Source organism: Pinus tabuliformis, chromosome 5_1 (assembly GCF_031772625.1).
Source record: "Pinus tabuliformis cultivar Carrire ecotype Pingquan chromosome 5_1, CPIR1, whole genome shotgun sequence".
Classification (NCBI taxonomy): Eukaryota; Viridiplantae; Streptophyta; class Pinopsida; order Pinales; family Pinaceae; genus Pinus; species Pinus tabuliformis.
Window position 1 is genome coordinate 952,132,488 of NC_142305.1, and position 22,995 is coordinate 952,155,482.

The 22,995-nt window shown below is 36.0% G+C and overlaps 1 pseudogene; it reads right to left on the reverse strand.

Annotated features, from left to right (window-relative positions):
* Positions 1–10,040: 10,040 nt before the first annotated feature.
* LOC149167925 (amidophosphoribosyltransferase 1, chloroplastic pseudogene) overlaps positions 10,041–22,995 on the reverse strand; it is a 136,306-nt pseudogene continuing 123,351 nt past the window's right edge.

Below are 22,995 nucleotides of genomic sequence, written 5' to 3' on the forward strand. Positions count from 1 at the left end.
TACATGACCTGAAGAGATGACTATAATAGATAGACCATTACAACATGAGTCTTGCTACGACCTTCCAAACATCTAAATATCATGACAAACAACAGCACTGTATAATCTGCTCCATAGTATCTGTCAACATCAACTCATAACCATCCAGATATACATGAATCAAGAGCCATCAAATGAAAGCATCAGCATCAATCAACATATGTATGAATAATCATCCCTGTATCCAGCCAACAATCCTCATCCATTTGTGCCAAGAAAGAATTCATGCATCATGCTCATGTTAACATCATCATGAAATGCGTATGAGTAACTCATCATCATCATGTCTCCAACAATGCGACTTTGAGTAATCATCCACGAAATCAGCCAACCTCATCCATATATGTGCCAAGGATAATAAAGACTTCATACAAGCATCATTAGAGAATCAACCATACATCTGATCATATGACCAACTCATAATAGCAAGATGAATCATAAACATTGTCACCAAGGACCATAATGCCAACAATGCATTTAGGACATATGCTCCCCCTGAACCAGTGCCATCTGTTAAATCTGATCATGCATATCAAGAAGAATCAGCCAATAAATGCTTTGAGACATGTACGCACTTTATCTTCTGCTGCGCTGCGTCCTGTTGCTGCAGGGACGCACCCAAAAACACTATCGCGCCGCGTACTTTTACTCAGGGACGCACCCAAAATTACTATTGCGCCGCGTCCTTTTGCTTCAGGGACGCACCTGATCCTCAGTCGCTCTGCGTCCCCACGCAGATTTTCAATTACTGAACTGCGTCCTGGACGCACCTGGACTTGGTCTGGCCTGCGTCCGCACGCAAGTCTCCTGTTACTGCACTGTGTCCTGTACTTTCAGCTTCCTCTGATTCTGGTATGTCTGTACATTGTACCGTGCCATCCTTTTCTGACTGTACTTCCTTTTTCCTCCATATCTTCAAGCGTGATGATGACATTTTCTCCTTTTGATATGGTGCCCAAACTTTGTTCCTGCATTCCTTGGCTATATGTCCAAGCTTGTTACATGCATAACATCTTACATGTTTCATATTCCTCCTGTAACAATCAGTAGCTTTGTGACCAAACATATTGCAAGCAAAGCAATATCCATAAAAGTACCTTGATTGAGATGACCTTTCTGCATAATGGTCTTGAACTCTTCTTCTTCTACATCTAGCTGCAACATGTCCAAGATTATGACATACATAACATTCAACATTATTCATAGGAGGAGTAAACGATTTTCTTTGAGGAATCTCTTTCCTTGGTTGATGATGAGATTGATCTTTTATTTCTTCATTGATCACTTTAGATTTCTCTTTAGAATTTCTTGCCTCACCTTGTGAACTAGATTCACCTTCATGGAAACCAAGACCAGTCTTTATAGCAGGGGACCTTTGACTACTAAGAATATCATCCAATACTTTAGAGCTATCTTGAAATCGTAAAAGCTTATCCTTTTCTTCTAGTTTACTTTTCAAGATATTTACCTCAACCTGAAGCTGTTCTTCCTTTTCAAGAGATTTCTTTTTCAAAACTTCTTCACCGTTCCTTCCTTCTTCCATTTGTTCCCTTAGTTTGAGAATTTCTTTTTCTTGTTCTTCATACAGATCCTGCTGCATTTGACGAACTCGGAAGGCACATTCTAGTTGAGATTTTAAGCTGGTGACTTCGTTTTCTTGTTTTGCAATAGCTTGGAGTAGATCTGTATTCTGCTTCTTTGATTCTTCAAGATCTCCTTTTAGTGAGAGGATTGTAGCTTCAAGATTTTCATAGTAGCTGGATCTATCTTTGAGTTTCTTGATGGTTGTGCTTCTTTCGTTGACTTCTTTTCTTAATGATGTCACTTCATGCTGCAATTTTTGACATTGGTCTTCCTTGTCCTTGAGTAGCTTTCTTACCTTGTTTCCTTCTTCTAGTTGGGCCCTTAGTTTGGTAGCTTCTTCTTTGAAATCACATTCCTTTTTGTTCAATAGATCTTGTTGATCTCTAATTTTGTCTGTCAGCCTTTTAAAATCTGCCTCTATTTGATATCTCTCTTGTTCACCCATAAGAGCAAATTCAGTAGTTTCGCTATCACTTTCATCTCTTTCACAAGGAAATATAGCTGGAACATCAGAGGATAACACATTCATACCTGATAATGACTCTGAATCTGATTCTGAATCTGAAGAGCTTCTTATGCCTAATCCCCAATCGATTCTTCCACTATCATAGTTCTTCTGAGATGACTTCTTTTTCTTATGAGCTTTCTTCTTAAGCTTCTTTCCCATTGTTCCACGGATCTCCTTCAAGCGATCAAGCTTCTATCAAAGGACCTGCTCTGATACCAATTGTTGGAAATAATACTGAGAGGGGGGGGTGAATCAGTATTATCACATTAATAAAACTTTTTCATTTCCATAATCAGATTCATATATGCTACTTCCACAACTTCTTATGATTAAGTTAATTGATCTTCAATGAGGGCATTAGAACATTATCAACCATATTATCAGATAACAGATGCAGTAATAGAGAATAGATCATCACACATAAGGCACACACATGAACACCATGATATAAGGTGGAAACCCAATGCGGGAGAAAACCACCTGCTGCAAGTCATCTCAATCTTCTTCTTAATAAGAAAATCCTTTTACAATATTTGTACTGGTGCAGCCTCATACCAGTACGGGAGCTACAACCCCCTTTTCTCTTGTACTAGCCGATCCATTTACTAGTACGCAGGCTACTACCTGCTACAATGCTCCAAAGATTTCCTTTAGCTCTTGTACTAGCTTAGATACTAGTACGTAGGCGCCGGCCTACAATCTTCTCTCCTTCAAGTACCACGTTTCATCAATTTTCATACTGGATACACTGAAGCACAACCCATAAACTGAAAGGCCACATTTCATCCAATTTTCATACTGGACCCAACAACAACATTGAAGCTCAAACAACCTTCTGAAACACCCAATCAACTGAAATAACTAGATCAACAATAATAGGACCAAACCCAGAATACAACAATGATAAACAAAGATTTTAAGAGAAGGAAGCACCCTGCTCAACTGCTAGCCTGAGTCCGGACTCGCCCTGCTCAACTGCTAGCCTGAGTCCCGGACTCACCCTGCTCAACTGCTGGCCTGAGTCCCTGGACGCACCCTGCTAAACTACTAGCCTACGTCCCTCGCACTGAGTCTACTGAACTGCCTGCGTCCCGGCGCACCTGAACCCTTCTGCGCATGCGTCCGGCGCACCTGAAACTCTTCGCTCCTGCGTCCCGGACGCACCTGAACCCTTACTGCACCTGCGTCCCTCCGGGCATAGATGATTTCAAGACTTTAGAAGTAACCCAGACAATCAGATCCACAGATCTGAACATGCGCCAAGAGATCTCGGTCCATTAATAGATTCGCCTTCATTAGATCTAGACCAGATCTCACCTCATAAGATATTCAACAAAAGACATGCTCAAACCAAATGATCTCCTTTGCTTTATATAGGCAATCTCCTCCTCAAATCAAGGAACAATACCACGAGCCGACACCATAGAAACACAAAACCGTCGGCTAGATACCACACAAGAAACCCCCACGTGCTTTTCTCTGCTTTGAAATGTGTGCACTGGGTGGACGCACCCCCTGAACGCTTGGCCTGCGTCCCTGGACGCGGGTTCTGCATGGTGTACCTGCGGGTACGCAACTTCTGAACTGGCTTCCTGCGTCCTTCATAATTTTTCAATAAAATGAGAGCTGATCATCAACTTCTGCTGCTGACTTGAAGAATAGTGAACTACCACCTGAATGGGTTGCCATCAAGGACAACACTTTAGCCATAATGCCAACAGAAAATTGTTAACATTTTTATCTTTTTAGTTGTCTTGATATATACAAAAATCAGTAATAAAAAAAAAATAAAAATTAATATCAATTAAAGCATATTATGAAAAGTTTCCTTATCCTTCACCCTTCAATTGAAAAATAAAAAATATTTTTCCTTTCAAATTTGACAAATAATTTTCTATTTTAATATTCATTTCGATAGGAAATAATTTTATGCCCTTCTATGATAGGCAAGAGAGATCTTTAAGGGTAATGAGACTTCAATGTTTAACCCTGATATAGACTTACCTTCAACGTATGTTCTAGGTATAAGGAGGTATGTATTCTTCTAAGTACTCCTAGGACTTACACAACCTCATCTCCTTTTAACGTGTCTTCAAGTGGGATCAACCATAGCCAGAATGGAATATTGGTGGGTAGATTAATTGGAGGTTTTAACCTTGTATAGATAATACCTACAAACAAATTATTAAAAAGATATAACATATACAATGACAAGAATAGAAAATATACAGGCTGCCCCAAACCTTGTGTAGGGGGGCCACCACCCCCCCTATAACATGCCAATCAGGGGGGCCACAAGTCATACAAAGAATATAACACATACCAAACATCAGCCTCCCCAGTGAACTAAGGCACTGTGGGAATTTGTACATATTTTTAAATAATTACGTGAAAGTTGTTTTGTTTTAATTTACTCAAGAGATCCTCGGAAGAGTAAAATTGTCCCTATAAAGATTATGTTTTCCCATGTGACCTTCAATATTTTGGAGTAAATAGGACTCAAACTTGACATATAATGAAAAGATAAGAATTTATCCTCAATAAGTTTTTATTTGTTAGCGATAGTGACACTCTTGTAATAGTTGTTTAATGTTAGGTATTGTGTAAACCCTATACCCGGAGGGCCATGGCTATTATCCATATAATGAAAAGATAAGAATTTATCCTCAATAAGTTTTTATTTGTTAGCGATAGTGACACTCTTGTAATAGTTGTTTAATGTTAGGTATTGTGTAAACCCTATACCCGGAGGGTGATGGCTATTATCCAAGCTATAACATTGTTGGATTCTTATGTTTGCTATGAATATTGTTATAATAAAATACACTGGCCTTTATAGGTTCCTAATCAATATATAAAGATTAACATCAACTAGAGATTTAATGTAAATAATCAAGCACTCATAACAAAATTTCAAAAAAATCACAAATTTCGGTAAAATTTAGTTTTATTACATGATCTAATTAACAAAATCCAACATGAATCCTCTTGTTGTAAACTTATAATAGGATTATACCCTTAGAGATCCAAAGTTAAACAAGGGGAGCTGCGACGCAGCGAGTCCCTGCGTGAAGTTGAGCCTGTCTATTACGCACTACAAAGTAGAGGAAAACACATATCAATATATAGTCAATGGCATAAAACAATGAACTGATGCGGCAATTGAAATTTTGTAAGCAGAAACTGTGGACCTTCCAAGCAAACCACAGTGAAAACGAGTTCCTTCCATGCTTATATGCTGCTGCTTCCATGCTCATTGATCATTAGTAGAGGAGGATAGGTACATAGTGAAATTAACTATATGCATTTACACCGAGTTCTTTTGACCTTTGAACGGTTCTGCAATTTTCTCAGCCAAACAAGCAGCATTTTCATTTTCTGTGAGAACTGGCAGCTTCCAAAAAATGCACAATGCTATTTGTCTCCGCAGTGGAACCTGATCTTTATGGTGACCATTAGACCATCACAATTGCAGTTCACAAACATAAACACCGTTAATTCATAATCAGTGAGTACCATGGATATATGAAAGCAATTAAATTATTCCTGAATGCCTCCTACACCCAGATTTTAAATCTGTTAACAATTGGTCTGACTCCTGCGCAGTGCGTACAATGTTTCTTGGCAGCGACAATAAATTCCTGAATTCAGCCACTCATATTTGTAAAATTATGCTCATGCCTGTTATGAAAAGATGTCAATTAATAAACACGTATGTTATTAAATTTTTAATTAAATATATGAAAATGCACAAATGCATATAAGAGTACATTTTCGGCGGTGTTCAATGGTTACATCAAAGAAAAAGTTTGGTTACACATGGCGTAAGTTAAGCTGGCGAGGATAATAATTATCATTGTTGAAAAGGCATATATCGTCACAGGCTAAATAGAATTATGTTGGATATGAGAGTTGCATGGTATTCGGTATCCAAAAAATGTTCTTGAAAATCCCACTCGGTCATGATGATTTTGTAACGATGAGCATACAGAATTCCATGCGGAGATAATTATTTCCATCGTGCCTGAATTAACTGTCCTTTTAAACAAAAATACCCACATAGATTTTAATGATGTGTTTGATTTTAATGGATTTTCTTGGGTGTTAGCTGGACTAGTGATCCAAACAAGATAAAATTCATGATGTTGCAAAATTGCATTCTTAAATGAATTTTGTTATCAATTTATCGAACTGCATCGATCAATACCATCAATTCTCTGAGGAAACTGTACACAACAAGTTTTCTTCCCAAGAGAATGATCCATGAAAAAACACGAACAGACATTGACTTAGCAAGAGCTTCGACTTGACATGGGCGCGACATTACAAGTGGCATGTTACCAGCTGCGAGCTGGATCGTCCCACGAATTATTATATATTAAAATAAGCCCATAAGTATTTTATGCCACAGAAAATATGAAACGACTTCCACGACAACGCCAGCAGGGTTTCCGGCCCCACCACCAGAGACAAACCTAGCGCCACGGAAACCTGTTTGAACATAACAAGCGAGGTGATTGAACATAACGCATAATGCATGATAGAAACGTGGCTGAACCGCAGGACAACGGTGACAAGTGCATGTTGGATAGCACTATCTGAAAACGGCCTACAGCTCACGACTGACCGTGAACTGGCGCTTTCTATTTGAACGGAATTAGTCTTCGGTTATCAGCCCTTCGCATCCAAACTCGAACCCGTGACCTACAATGGACTGGGCAAAACTTTGTTGAACTCTCAGAATATTATCTTACATTACCTCCGGGTTTTACAGAAGCAGGTAAAGATTTAGTTTCATTCGTGCATTTGTTCTGCTGGATTGGATAAGTTCCCAGAAGCTACGTCCCTCTTTTAAACAGAGTGTATCAGATTGCAAATGGCTGAAAACGGGCAGGGGTTTCGAATCTCCTGCTAAGTCCTTTTTGTTTGATTCGAAAATGAGGCTTGCTCAGCATTTGGAAGAGGATGATCTTCCTTGTATTGACGAGGCATTCTATGGGTATGCTATTCATAAGTTCAAAGATGCTCTTGAAAAGATAGGAGTGGTCACTGAGGAAGGAGGAGGATGCGATGTTATTGTTGATCATCATATTCAGATGCATACAGATTTCAAAACCATAAAAAGGCTATATGGACTCGAGGAGCTGAGGCCTTGAAGGACTCGAGGAGCTGGGCTTTCTCAGGATTAGAAGCCGTGGATTCTCTGACCAGAACAATTGTGGGATGGCCACTAGCAATACTAGCTTTCGCAATATAGCGACTTTTTTGCTGGTATTTCCTGCAGTTCAAAGCCGTCAATGACTGTTATCCTTTCTATGAATTCCCAATATATGTATTCTGTTATTAGAAGTATGATCAAATTTATGTTGTTGAAGATCACTTTTAAATATAGCTTTTTTTATAACAGTGCTTTAGAGTCTAGACACCTACGCTTAAGAGCCTTCTCGAACTTTGTTTTTCCTTTCTAAGAATTTACAATTGTCGGACACCTCTGCTAAAGAGCCTTTTTCAAAATTTGTTTTTCTCTTCCAAGAATTTACACCTGTCAGCCTTTTTCTTGAATAGCATTGATCTGGTAGCCTGTTAACTTGCTTTGCCTGGTGACCAGAGAACAAGATCAAGAGTTAGATGCGCTTAGTGCGAGTGTTGAGAGACTTGGCAGTGTTGGTCTCACAATACATGAGGAGCTCATGGGACAGGTGAATTTTCTTGGGCATATTTGTTCCTTTGGTTATTAAACTGCTAGTACTATGATCTAATGCATTCAAGTGATCGAGTTCATCAGTGTTTGCCTATCAATTCCTGTTGATTTTAGATCAACATTTCTTAAAAGATGTTAAAGAAGTGAATCATGTCGACTGATGCGTACCACAAATCTGCCTTTGCCTGCAGGAAAGAATTTTGGAGGACCTTGACCAAGACATGGACAAAACATCAAATAGACTAGATTTTGTTCAAGTTAGTTCTATGTGAACACCATCGATTTGTTTCCACTCGAGTCTTTATCTAAACACTGATTTTCGTAAAATGAATCCTCGCATTCTCAATGTATACTACGTAATATATAAAGTGGATTCTCCTCTCTTTATATTTTTTGTTTGGTTCAGAAGAATTAAAAGACATCAAAATTAATGAAACTGAGCCTATAGGAATGTACTATCTGATTTATCTGTTCAGATATATATAGAGGGACATCAGAATCGGAGGCTACTCTAGGTACTGCTCTAAATTCAACCTGAAAGCATTACTTATCAAAATTCCTAATCCAAAACATTCTTCTGTGCAGAAAAAAATCGCTTTGGTGATGAAGAAGGCCGGAGCCAAGGGACAGATAATGATGATTGTGTTATCTTTGATCAAACAGAGCTGCAATACTATTTACAGAAAGAAAAGCTGAAAACACAAACCAAACCATACCATACCTTTGCAGGTAATGACTTTTCCATCCATGTTTGTGGACAGGAGCCGGCTTGTCATTTGCAACCACCGTCGATGGAGTAATTGTTGCAACGGGACTTCTATAATGACAAGGCTTAGAAGATTATAAACAGCCACACTATAATTGATGAGCCAAATGAATAGATATAAACATGTGAAATGAACAGGAATTGTAGGAGAACGCACCTGGTTGAGTTTATGTAAGAAAATATCTCTGTTGCAGACGATTTCAGGCAGGCCGCAACGATTCACTTGAAGCAACTGGCACAGTACTTAGCAGGGGAGCCTGATTGCTGCCCGCAACGATTCACCTGAAGCAACTGGCACAGTACTTAGCAGGGGAGCCTGATTGCTGCCGATGTTACCAAAGAAGAAGACTGTAAGAGATTCATAGACACTGTAAGATCCCTTTCTGAGATTTAAAATGTTCTTGTTCTTGTAGTTCTCTGTGTAAATTCTATGTTCTGTTAGTATAATAGAAATTCTTCAAATTAATGCAATAATTGTGGAAACCTGTACAGTAGTATTAAAATTGCATGTTTCATTATGAGTAATTGTACCAGTCTTTTTCAGGCGTTCCTTCAGGTTCATTCAGTCCAGCTTCCAGCTCCAGCTATTAGTCTTTCTCCGCTCCTATTCTCCCACAGGCAAGCAGCTCGAGGAATTCATGCAGCAAGGGAAAGTGGGCGGGGAATGAAATGTACCTGTGCGACCACGGCCTACACAATATCACAGCAAAGCCACAGCAAAGCAAAGAGGCAAGATATTTTGCGCACAGAGGTGTTGATATTGGGGCCTCTGCTGAGCCGGTAGGCGGACACCTCCCACCATGCAACCCTTTACCATATGGCGGACACCTGCACAACAGCAACCAAACCTTACCATATGTATGCCGTTCAGATATCATACGAAATAACATTAAACATTAGCCAATTAATGTTAGCATTAAGAGCAAACCGCTAACGGTCAGGCCCTGTTCATTGTGCCTAAATAGCAATTTAGGCTATGGTCGGGCCTCTTCCGCCTCGGGAAGAGGCCAAATAAGATGGCGAAGGCAAAGTCAACTCAAGTCAACTCCAAACTTTACAATATAACTGCAAATAACATACGAAAAGTTTGCAAATTAATGCTAACTCGGCTCCGAACGGTTACTATAGTCCCTGCCGGATGCCAGATGGCAGGGACTAATAAAACCAGCTCGAATAATGTAATTTATGTCCCAAACAAATTATGCAAACCAATGATTTAACAAACTATGATTGATATATACTTTGACATAATCTACCCACAAAGGTACATAATTAAAAATCAACAAATAAGGGCTTGAAAGGGAATACAAAACAAATTACGATTGCGCAAGAAAATGACCTTCGAATTCTGATCCTAAAACTGCGTATTGATATCTTTCAACATTGTCTTCTTAATTTTTTCTATCAACTATGAAATTTTTACTTCTAAGATTCATATCATGTTAAATTCCCTGAAATAAATTTAAGCTATTTCCATTCATCCCACCATCCATCATGTTTAAAACTCTCTTAGTTTTAAGTTCTTGAGGAGGGACAAGGTTTTCTCCAGAAAATCAAGCATAAAAAAATGTTGGAGCCTCATGAGCCAACCATTTCCTAACCTCTCTCAAGTGGAAAGCAAGCAAGTGAATCTGCACCGATAAAGTGTCCTTAATGCAAAACCTATTGGAAATCAAGTCTTCCCTACTGGGTGTATCAAAAACATAGTAATAAGAACCTATAATAAGAGAACTGGCAATTCTCATGTGAATTTATTTAGCCCCTTGCTCGTTTAATCAATCTCAAAATTTTGGATGAATTTATGCCCTTGACAATTGAATCATTGACTACAACCACCTTCTTTCCCTTCAAGACTGCCATTCACTAGTGGAAGCTTCAACTTCACCCTAAAGCCCCCAATATTTTTAGAAGGCTCTGTAAATTTTCTCCCCACATAATGAATCATAATCATAACTTGTTGGAAAGGCACATTTTCCTTAGGAACATAACCAAGTGCAATAAAAACCTGAGTCCAGCACCACAATAGTATTATCACAATCCTTTAGATCTTCATTGATGATGATCTCATTGATAACATACCTAGAATGATAAATTGATCACTCGAAGACAAGAAAATTAGTAAATTAAAAATAAATATGCTCAAATATATAGGATTTTCTCTGTTGACAAGCCAATAAACACACAAAACTTATCCCATCCTTTTCCACAACCAAGACCTCTATGAGATTCACTTCTATCTGATACTTGGCCTCATTGAGATCCAATACACAGGTCTTAGAGGTGAAAACAATAACTTCGTTCTTCCTCCTCCCCATGACGAGGGGATTAACCCATGTGAATCCCTAATATCCACCAATTTATCCACATGAAGGAAAACCATAGAATAAACTCCCTCTAATTTCTAACATGTATTTACATTCTACTGCAAAAATGGCCCAACCTTCGATATATCAAACAATTGAAGCAACCTCTGTATCAGAAGAAGTATTGAAGATCAAATAATTTTCTTCAAGCCTTTCCCTAAGGGTTTCATAAACTATTTAAATTCCCTGAAGAGGTATTGAAGATCAAACTATTTTCTTCAATTTTTGCCCTAAGGATTTCGTAATTATCTAAATTCCCATTTTGCGCAACACCAAGAGAACCATTTTTTAAAGCATAGAAGAACTAGCATTAGAGTACCTCACATGAATGATGGCTGAGCTCCCAGGTATTTTATTGATTTTGGACTCGTCAATAATCATCAACGAGGCCCACACTAGTTATGGTGTGTAAAATTCCATTAGTCACAATTACAATGTTCACCCCTCCTTCCCATGATGTTGTAGGGACAACCGAGTTAAATAATAGAATTGTGTTGCCTTAGGGTTTCCATAAATTCCCACCATGCGACATTCTTCCTTTATACATAAACTGAAGAGAAGATATAATTTCCTTCTCTATAGGGAAAAAAAGAAATATTAGCCTTCCTATGTGGGCCCTAGGGGCTATTTTATGGATTTTAGAGGAGAAACTTTTGTGGGTATTGGGGCATGCAACGAACATATAAACCTATAGAGACCAGGGCCATAGAGGAAAATGTTTGAATGGGGACTACTAGGGATTTAGGGATAATTTTGCAGATGAGTTGCAGGGTTTTAGAGTGTATTTGAATAGAGGTTTGAATATAAGAGAAGAATAAATATTGTCATTTTTTAGATAATTTGTGGATAGGTTTCATGATATTTTATTGTTGGGTTTTAGGTAGGTTTGATGTAGGAACATCTTACTTTATGAAAAATATACGTATTTACAATTTCCAAAATTTAAGAAAGATCTAGAAAATAGTAGATTATATAAAATTCTAGAAAACAAATGTAATCAAAACTAAATTTATTTGTTAAACAGATAATTTCTTTGAGAGTATTCCCCTCAACTTCCTCCAAATATGCAGGGAAGGGATTATCTCTTGAAAATTCTAGATTTTTCTTTTCCAATAATAAATAAGGATGTAATTAATTTGTTGGGAAAGAAAGGAAAGTCTTGAGCTTCAATATTGAATAAAAGTTTGTTTTTATGATGAAATGATGGAGTTATGTATGAGTATGGTTTAAAATAAGAGTTCTAGTAATTTATGCCATCATTTTAGTATTAGAGCTCAAGTGGATTTCATTGTTTTGGTGTCAGAGCTCAAGTTGATTTCATTTTTTTCCTGGTACACAATCTTGTCCAAACTGTCTGTAAGAAGAATTATCTCGCTGGCGTCCTTATTATTAGTGGGCGACTGTTGGTCAAAGGTATTCCAAACAAACTAGGAGGAAAAGTTCAATATCTATGTTGCTTCATTGCTCCTTATCTCCCTCTTGAATCTCCACCTCCCATCGCTATCATTAGCTACTACTGTGTCGACCACACCCACAATGTGGGTGATTTCCGCAACCATTGCTAGAAGAAGTAGAGAAATATGTTTTTCTACTACCATATTCACTAAGAACAACGTGTACAAAATTTCCCTGATCTCTGTGTTTAGATCACCTTGATAATTGCCAATGAAGTCAGAAACAAACATGTGGGACTGAGTGACAATAAGTGCGCTGGGAAGTGTTGTTAAAATAAATGAAGACACATGAAAAATCTAATTTGTTGCTATGTATATATATGCCATAGTCAATTTAGTAAAGAACAAGCCGAGCAAGTCACTTGCAATACCCGCCATTGGTTAAGGCAGTGTAAATGTTTATAACATGAAATAATATCATATTACCTTATTTTCCATCCATCATTAGGAATTTTCATCGATCAAAGAAGCTGAGATACCAATGTAAATAAAAATAAATAAATAGGAAGACACGTGAACTCCCTTGATAGATCATTGTTGCAATTTGATAACATATGGAAAAGAGTGGGATTTCTAGTTTTATCATATTGGTGTAGTGGTACAATGTGGACACACAACGAATAATGGGCATAAAAGCTGAAAAGTGAAGCATCAGATATGCATAAATACCTGTGTGTGGAATGGACAACCTGCATTATGGAGACTAATATGGAGTATCTGCATGGATGGACATTATATTAAATGCTGTGCATGTTGAATTTTTTATAAGCAAGTGTTGTGTTAAACAATTCATAGTATTTAATGGTGAACCATGTCAAACACTGAATATGGTACATTGGATTATGTGCGTTGTTGTTGAAATGGCATGTTGTGTGGAAATTTCTATTGTATGTTGTGTGTGGATGCTAATGTGATATCCCTGGTTTGATGTATTTATGTAATTAAATATGTATATGTGTATCTTGCTAAATGTGTTAGTCTAAAAAAAATGAAATTTTAATTATCAATAATTTAATACTGATAATCACTTATTATAAATATGTAATTATGATTTTTTATTTTTTTAAATAAAGAAAATATGGAAAATTAGTTTTTAAGTACAGATGGCTGAAAGAGATGAGGTTGCAATTGTTGTGGAATAATTATTACCCATCAATAAATCCTAGGCATCTAATCTGGATGATTAAATTTATTAAGGAATTATGAGATTGGCCAATTAATTATTTCCCTAGAAGACAAGGAATTGTCTTTAGGGGTTAATGAGTTGATAACTACCTGCCACCTATTGGTGAGGTGGAGGTAGTTACTAACCACCAAAATAGTGGTATATGGGATTTGATAAAAAAAAAAAAAATTGTCTAATTTATTTTATCTGATTATGAGAAGAGAAGAAACTGAATAGAAGCAAAGAAATAGAGACAAAAGAAAAATTGTTGACCTATTATGCTTGGGGGGATATTGGCTAATTTGTAGTATCAAGGTTGGGAGGATCCAAGTACTTGATTATTAATTTCCTAGAAAGCAGTTTCAAGTCAGCATTTGTTGCCTTATAACCTATTTACAGAAAATTAGTTGATTGAAAAGTGATGTGTCTATTTTACAATTCTGAGTAATATATGCATATACTAGTGGAAAAAAAAAGAGTAGAAATAATTTGGTTGAAGAACTCTTTGTTTAAACAATGTTGTAAAAATTTAGTATTGAAATCTAAAGGAAAAGGAAGAATTAGGAAATCATATATGTAAAACTTGGTACTATTTATTTTTGCAACATTTAATCAGTAGAAGCTATGCTACGGTGACATTGAAAAAAGAATGGTATGTTTATTCTATTTTTAGAAAGGACTTATTGTTTACAAGTTCCAAATAGAATTGATTATAAAAAGAAAATGAAATAGTGCATGTGTATATGTACAATGATATACATAAAATAAAACATATATTCACTAGTGAATGACTGTAAACATAAATATGAAAACATGGAAGAGTATACTTAAGTAGAATCTAATGTATGATATGTACAGATATATACTATTAAGCATTAGAGATAAATGAACTTTGTAAAATAAAAAAGGCACAAATATAATAGTAAATAGACTTGTTCTGGTAGAAAAGAAAAAGATTGATTTTATAATTAATCATATATGCAAACTCTTAAGCATATAGAGATTATTTTTCTAAGGATACACAAGAAGAAATCTTAGAACAAGTACAAGGTTAACATTTCATTTGGACCCAAACAATGTCAAATAGAAGCAAAGAACAAAATGTGCAGTATATTTATATAAATACTCTTACTAAAATTATAAGAATAAACAAACTCCAAAATATGTTTGAATATCTTCATAAATTAAAGTACTAAAATACATAATTTGGCTCAAATGGTCTTAGAAGAAAGTTTATAAAACAATGTTGGGAAAAAACCAGTGAATGAGTATATACTCGAGAATTGTAAACAATACATAGTTACAAAATGACAATAGCCATGAAAAGTATCTTCCATTTAGGAGGAAGAACTTAAAATATAGAGAGAATCATCGTCACACATTTCATTCATGCCAAGAGAAGCATGAAACCAAGGAGGTCGAAATCTCCAACTTGGTAGAGAATGTGGTCGAAATATTAGTAGAAGTTTAGATATCCGTGCATTGGAAACATCGAAGAAAAAAGGAAAACTATCCATATACAAAATTTTTACATGTGAAAAGTAAATAAAATTATGATAGTTGTTAATCTAAAAGAGCATGAACCTGAAAACATATAATTACTTATAATATAGTGAATGAAAGAAATAGCTTAACAGTATTACCTTAGAACAATCATTTGGATTTATGTTAGTATCCACCTATAAAAGAAACCAACAAATTAATACATAATGTGAGAGAATAATTCTTTAATATTTTAATAGAACAATTACAGGAGACATCAAGAGAAATCATAATTTTAAATGTCAATGTAATTAAGACTACAAACCCTGTAACAACAAAAATGAAGAATTATAGATAGTGAACAAAGGGTTTACTCCCACTCACGGTGGAGAGAAAAACTTGAATAAGTAAATACACCCTAAATAGAAAAGGCTATGAAAGTGTCTCTACTATATAAAGCAGAAAATACATTAAGAAGCCGTGAATTTTCACATATCAAACAAAGAAGAGAAACATAGTATCAACCTTATGCTCTAGACAGAAGAGTTACGACAATAATACAATATTTCATAGCCTGATAGAATTTATATTATTACATATACATAGTCGCACTCTTTAAGAGAAAATATAAATTGTGATGCAACTCTATATGAGCTATGTAAGTAATATAGTAAACAAGTTTTCAAACCACAATTTGAGTAGGGTATCACGGTAAATAACAAACCCAAAATACATTTTTCTATTATAGATCCAAATTATAGATCCAAATTTCTAATCACCTGGATTAATTTCAAGCCATAAGAAGCCTTAAATGGATATAGGTAAATAAAAAAAAACCTATAAGGGCTTTGTTTTTTAAACTACCCAGTGGTATACATTCACAAATAGAACCTCAACCTAGAGAAATATTCCAATAAAGGAAAGAATAGAAAATTTAACACGGTGTAAAAGAATATCAAGTCAATTCAAGCGTAAAGGTACTTGTAATAAATCGTAGGTCAGTAAGAAGTATAACAAACGATTATGTTTGGAAAAAATAAAAAAAATAACCCATTTCCAGAACGTTAAATAGAGAATCAAAAAGGGTTTTTAGTTTACCTACACAATGTAGCTCAAAATATTCACATTTTCTTCCTTATCTGATGAGAGACTAGTAGCCACGTTGTTGGTATAAAAGCCCAATGAATTTCTTCAAGGACATAATGGTTTCACGAAGGGAATTTCCTGTAAAAGAAAAGTTTTGAATATTACATATGAATCGATTAGTTTGGTGAAAATTCATGAGTAGAATGAAATACAAACTTCTAACTATGAACACAAGTTTAAAAAGGAATGAAAAATTACCTAGGTAGTTCTCAAATAATAGAAAGAAGCATGTCATAGGGATGGAGGTACCAAATGTTTAAGAAATATATGAGAACAATAGTTAAAGGATGTGTTCTCGCAACATAAAACATAAAAAAATGAACCACAAATAAACTCTTAGAAAGATCGATGTTTCAGAGCCAAGAAAACCCAACGGCAACAAAGAAAAATGGGTAAACCAAAAACAATGAAAAGAACGGACAGAGCCATAGTAATTCTTTCATCGTGAAACCCTAAATTCATTTACACCATCGATCTATTACGAATGTATAATATTCATTGATCTGGTAGGTGGGGAGGACCCTTGTGGCAGTGCCAAAATTTGACAGGTACACATGTGGAAGACTCTAGAGAGTAAACATGGTCATTACAAAAATATTATCTTATAAATTAAAGAGAAAATTCCATGTTGACGTCATAATTTAATAATATGACATTGAATCGTTCACATGAGCCAAACAACATTAACAAAGGTCGATCAGAGTATGAAACGATGTGAAGAGGAAATCTACACACGTAATATATATGATACATTTGTTATAGTTCCATTCTCTTGGTAAATTCGAAAACCAATAGTGTGATATTATAGAGGCGGGTATGTATACCAAGGATTATATAGTTATAATCTTATAAATAGGTATATGCAAATAATAATTCATGTGTAAAATTTAAATAAATATTTTGTTGGCATTATGATGCATGTGTTGTACTTGATGGCAACCCACTTGTAGCAGAACAACTCTCACATAGATAACAGATCATAGTGCAGCAGGTCAGTAGCAAAGAATAGATGATCAGACTACAAAGAAAAAAGAAAGAAAAGTACATACGCAGGTTCTCTATATACCAAGTCGTGCACGCAAGTTCACTATATACCAAGTCATGTATATACGCAAGTTCGCTATATACCAAGTAGTGTATACACGCAGTTTCACTATATACAAAGGCGTGTATATCGTACACGCACAGTTTCACGCAAGGAAAGGCGTGTACATGTCAGAAAACTAAGTTTTGGGTCCGTGGTATTTGGACCTATGGTTTTGGACCTTTGTATTGTGTCCGAAGTATTGAACCCAGGTATTGGGTCCCTAGTATTGGTTCTAAATGGTTTTGGACCATGGTATTGAGTAAGACCTAAGACTATAAAAGGGGAAGGAGATCATTGGGCAAATGCATTGACTCAAGTATTGAATATCTGATGAAGAGCAAGATATAGAATTGGGTTATGGTGCATTGTTGGGTCTGAACCAATCACGAACCTGAGCACTAAAAGATGGATAAGTTCTATTGATGGGTCAAGATCTTAAGGCTTGAATAGTAGTATATTTGTGTTATTTTGATTTTTTTGGTGCATGACTTGATTTATAAATCTGATAATCTGGGTTTAACTGATGTCTGAATAAGTGAAAAGGGTAAATTATTTTTTATAGATCTGTACACAGGTTCGGCACAGAAGAGGCGCATATACACGCAGGTTCATTAATTCAAGACAGCGTATACGCAGGGTGGCCTTAACACATCAGCGTATGCACACAAGTTCTACATATTGAAGTAGCGTACGTCTCATGAAATATGTTTTAGCTACTTCTGTTTATTGTTACAGTGTTCTGGGTTCAGGATTGGTTCTGGTTACTGTTACTGTATTCTGGTTACAAATTTCTGAGAAGTGATTGATTGATTCAGCATTGGTTTGTATAAAAGGGATTGGTTGATGCAGATATACTTGATGTTTGATTGATGTTATTCATGGATCCAGCCTGAAAATTTATGAAACGTGGTCCCTGGAAGAAAAGAGAAGGTTGTAGTCTTCTGTAGGTCAACACCTACGTACTAGTACATCAGCTAGTACAAGAGCTAAGGGGGTTGTAGCTCCCTTCCAGGAGAAGCTGGAGAACGAGAGAAGGTTGTAGCCTTCTGCAGGTAGCAACCTGCGTACTGGTATAAGATTGCACTAGTACAGAAACATTGTAAAAAGAAGTTTCTAATTAAAAGAAGATAGAGACAAATTGCAGCAGGTGGTTTTCACCCACATGGGGTTTCCACCTTATATCTTGTGTTCTTATGTGTGACTGCCTGTTCTATTTTACTGTTCCTGGTTATTGTTTATATGGTTTGATGCACAGATTAATGATCAACATCTGAAGAATAATTTAAATTACAAGTCTGTTGGTTATACGCTCGTTTCCTTAACCGTATTTGCGTACATACACGATTTTCACTAACTAAAGTAGCGTATGCAAATCTGATTGTGAAATGAAAAATAATTGACCAGATAATACTGATTCACCCCCCCTCTCACTATTATTTCCAACAGAGTTAGCATTCTTATAAAGAAGACTAAACACTTTTTATGATTCCTTGTATTGGAATAAAAGGTAAAAAATATTAGGGTGTTGAATGTGTTAGGTTGTTATATTTAAGAACATAGGTCAAAAGAGAAATAAGTGGAAATCTTGACAAGTGATAATCAAAGTTATCCTTGAACCATGCTATGCATAAAAGAAAAGTAATATGACAAAAACTAATATAATTATTGAGAAGGTTATAGTGTCAATCTAAGGATGTAATGGTATATCGATATTAGAAATACGAGAGAACAAAGTAAACACAACACATTTATATGAATTCTTTACAACCATTAAGTTGGTAAAAAAAATATTGTAGATGAGGTATGTTACAAGTGTTATGAGAGTTATAGGTTACAACATTGGGCCTTTTATGAGTCTTGAACTAAACCAAGTTATTTATTTCAAAAATAGATTATTCAAAGGACTGTTAGGAAAGTTTAAAGCATGGCTGAAGAATTTAATGGACAAACTTCCATAGGATGACCTAGAAGAGGTGAAGAAATAGATACTGAACTAGGAATGATGGGTGGAGGAACTAGTAATGTAGAAAATCAAGAATTTGAGTTATAGCACATAGTACATAGCTTGAAGGAAAACTTATATGAGTTAAAGACAAACCAAGAAAGGTTGTCCAAAGCCAAAGAAAAACAAGAAGAAATTAATGGACATCTGTTGAGGAAACTGGAAGAAGACAAAGCCAATAGGAAAGTAAAAGAAACTCATAAGAAAAGAGCTAGAAGTGAATCAACAAATACTATTGATTCTATGTAGAAATTAATATAAATTCGCTACTACTGATGAATTCAAAAAAAAAAAAACGAATTACAAATTTACAGGGGAACTATCAAATTTACAAGGGAGCAATGATTACAAATTTACAGGGGAACTATCAAATTTACAAGGGAGCAATGATTACAAATTTACAGGGGAACTATCAAATTTACAAGGGAGCAATGACATGCAACCATCAAAACCACAAGAACATAATGATTTACAGGGGAACACAACTGGGAAAAATCTATCTGTTGCTTTTCATTAGTCAGATGAGAATGAGAAACTATTACAATGTCTTGCTTCAACTCTAATGCACACCCTGCAATGTAAGCCTATTCTCCTGCTGACTATCCTGCTTTGGCCAACACCTAGCTAATTAAAGCCTCCAACTTTCTCCTATTTCCTTGCATATTTCCAGATAAATTGAGCTCCTAAATAATAGGGTAATTTCCTATTTATTTTCACAATTTAGGAGAAATTAAGTTCCTAAATAATAGGGGAATTCCCTATTTCCTTGCGCAATTCCCAAGTACTTGATCACTTGCTTAATTGACAAGCCTGTACACTCAACTAGTATATAATTGATGATTACAATGTGCCTTTTCCTCCACTCCATCTAGAGAATTTGAATTCCATGCATGTTTGGGCTAGTTTTAGTTGATTGACTAGTTTAACTGAGAGATCAGTGAGTTAACAACATTTCTACTATTCAACTGACTCAATTAATTACTTGGGCTCAATTAACTGAGTTCGACTAAAAATAACTAAACTAGATTGCTAAATTTTAGCAATTAATACATGCACAACTTTACTCCAATCCTACAAACTCGAATTTGTTGATCTAACTAAGTAGAAAATGCCATGTCACTCTAGCTAACTGCATTCCAAGTCACCCCACTGATGTGGAAAATCAAATTTTCTCCATTTGACTAAGGCACTAGTCAAATGAATCCTTTTATTACTACAATTTCAACACTCCCTCTTAGAAAGAAAAGGGTTTTGCACAACACAACTCCTATAGGAATGTACTATAACACAACTTCCTCTCACTATTTTTATTGCTACTGCAACAATTGTAACTAACAAGCATCCTAAATATTGAATCAATAATGTCTCTGAGCTGCAACTACCTCCTGAGCATCTGACTTCTACTAGTCTCTGCATTGTGTACTGGGAAAATAGTAGTTTTGTTGATTATGATGCTGAGTCTCTTGCTCTATTATCAACACTACTTTGTGCTCCTTAGTATCTGACTGCTCCAACTGACATTGGTCCTCCTACTACTGAATATTATGGGCCCCTATAGCATGGGTAATGATCCATGAGAAGAGTATACTGCAATTGTTGCTCCTCTCCTATGGACTCTACCCAAATCTTTAAAAATGTGAGACTAAGGCTTTACATTGTCCCACCTCACTCTTGGAGGTATAGCTGCATGCATGGCGAAATATATCTCTAGCTTGTAGAGATTTTTCACTCCAACTCCAATTTGTTTCACTTGTCTAGTAGCAACATGCTTCAGAAAATAGTTCCCTTACTGAACACCACATCATAACCTTTGTCCTCCAATATAGCTACATAAATCAATTTTTTCTTCAGCTCAGGTACATACATAACATATTTTAGATGAAGATAGGAGCTTGACTCCATATTAAAGGTTACATTTCCAATTCCTTTGGTTATGTACCTCCCATCATCCCCAAGTTCTATGTGCATTCGAAGATCCTTCTCCTCTAGGATACTGATTAAATTATTTGCATCTTGTCAAATGGAAAGAGGCACCTGAATCTAGGTACCATACACTCCCCATGACAGTGTTGGCCATGCATGCAATTAGGGTGAAGTATAATTCGAATTGAGATTCCAGAGAATCTCCTCCTGCTTCTGCTACAACCTCCTTGTTGGATTTCTTGTGGGGACAATTGGCTCCATAGTGTCCATAGTCATGGGAATGAAAACATTTTATTTTGTTGAGGTCCTTCTTCTTTCCATTGTTCTAGATGGATTATGTATTGCCTTGGGTCTTCATGCCTTGAAATTCTTTCCTTTTCCAACTAGAGCCCAATATTCTTCCTCATCTATAATGGATGTGACGCCATATCTAGTGTTTCTTTTGATCTCCTCATGCACCAAATCAGACCAAAGTCTCTCCAAACTAGTAGCTTGTCTCTTCCATTAACTGAGTCTTGAGAGTTATGCCAGGATTTCAGAAGATGACATATTTTCTCCTACTCCTCCAAGTTGATCTCAAACCTGAGTGAATCTGGAGAGGTAGTGTGGAATGGTTTCATCTTTTTGCAATCAGATGTTTTTGATCTTGTCCCGCAATGCCAATTTCCTAACATCACTACTGTTTTTGAATAACCCAATGAGGGTATTCCACATAGAAAATGGAGTTTCCTTGCCATGTAAATTAGAGACTATGTGGTATCTCACACCCTCCAAGATGATCCTCCTGGCTTTTGCAGTATCCGTCTTCCACTGGGCTAACTATTGTGCATCCGATGCTACTAGTTTTAGAATGTCAAATATGGTGTACTCCAACAGTCCATTATCATTGAGTAAAACTTCCATCCTATCCGTCCAAGCTATGAAATTCGAGTTTCCCTCCAGGGCATACTCTAATCTATATCTGTTGAAAGACATTTTCCCGCATGAAAGAAAATTACTTCACTAAATTTGTAAGTCTAAATTTCTGAGGGAGAAGATCTATTGAATGGCTTCTATTGTGATTTCAAGCTCTAATACCATGTATAAATTAATATAAATTTGCTACTATTGATGAATTCAAACTGAAAACAAGAGATTACAAATTTCCTCTACAATTTCGTGGAATGAAAATCACAATTTAGAAACACATGCAATGACATGTAACCATCAAAACACAAGAACACAATGATTTACAGGGGAACTCAACTAGTAAAAACCCCTCTGTTTATTTTCATTGATTAGGTGAGAATGAGAAACTATTACAATGTCTTGCTTCAACTCTAAAGCACACCCTGCACTTTAAACTTGTTCCCCTGTTGACTATCTTGCTCTGGCCAATACTTAGACAATTCAAGACTCCAACTTCCTCCTATTTCTTGCAAAATTAAGGAGAAATTAAGCTCCTAAATAATACGGGAAGTCCCTATTTCGTTGCACAATTCCCAAGGACTTGATAACCTAATTAATTTCCAAGCTTGTACACTCAACTAGTATATGATTGATGATTACAATGTGCCTTTTCCTCCACTCCAACTAGGAAATTCGAATTCCATGCATGTATGGCCTATTTTTAGCTGATTGACTAGTTTAACTGATAGATCAGTGAGTTAACTACAGTTCTACTACTCAACTAACCTTCAGTTGACACAATTAGTGACTTGAGGTCAGTTAATTGAGTTCAACTAATAATCACTGAACTAGATTGCTAATTTTTAGCGATCACTACATGCACAACT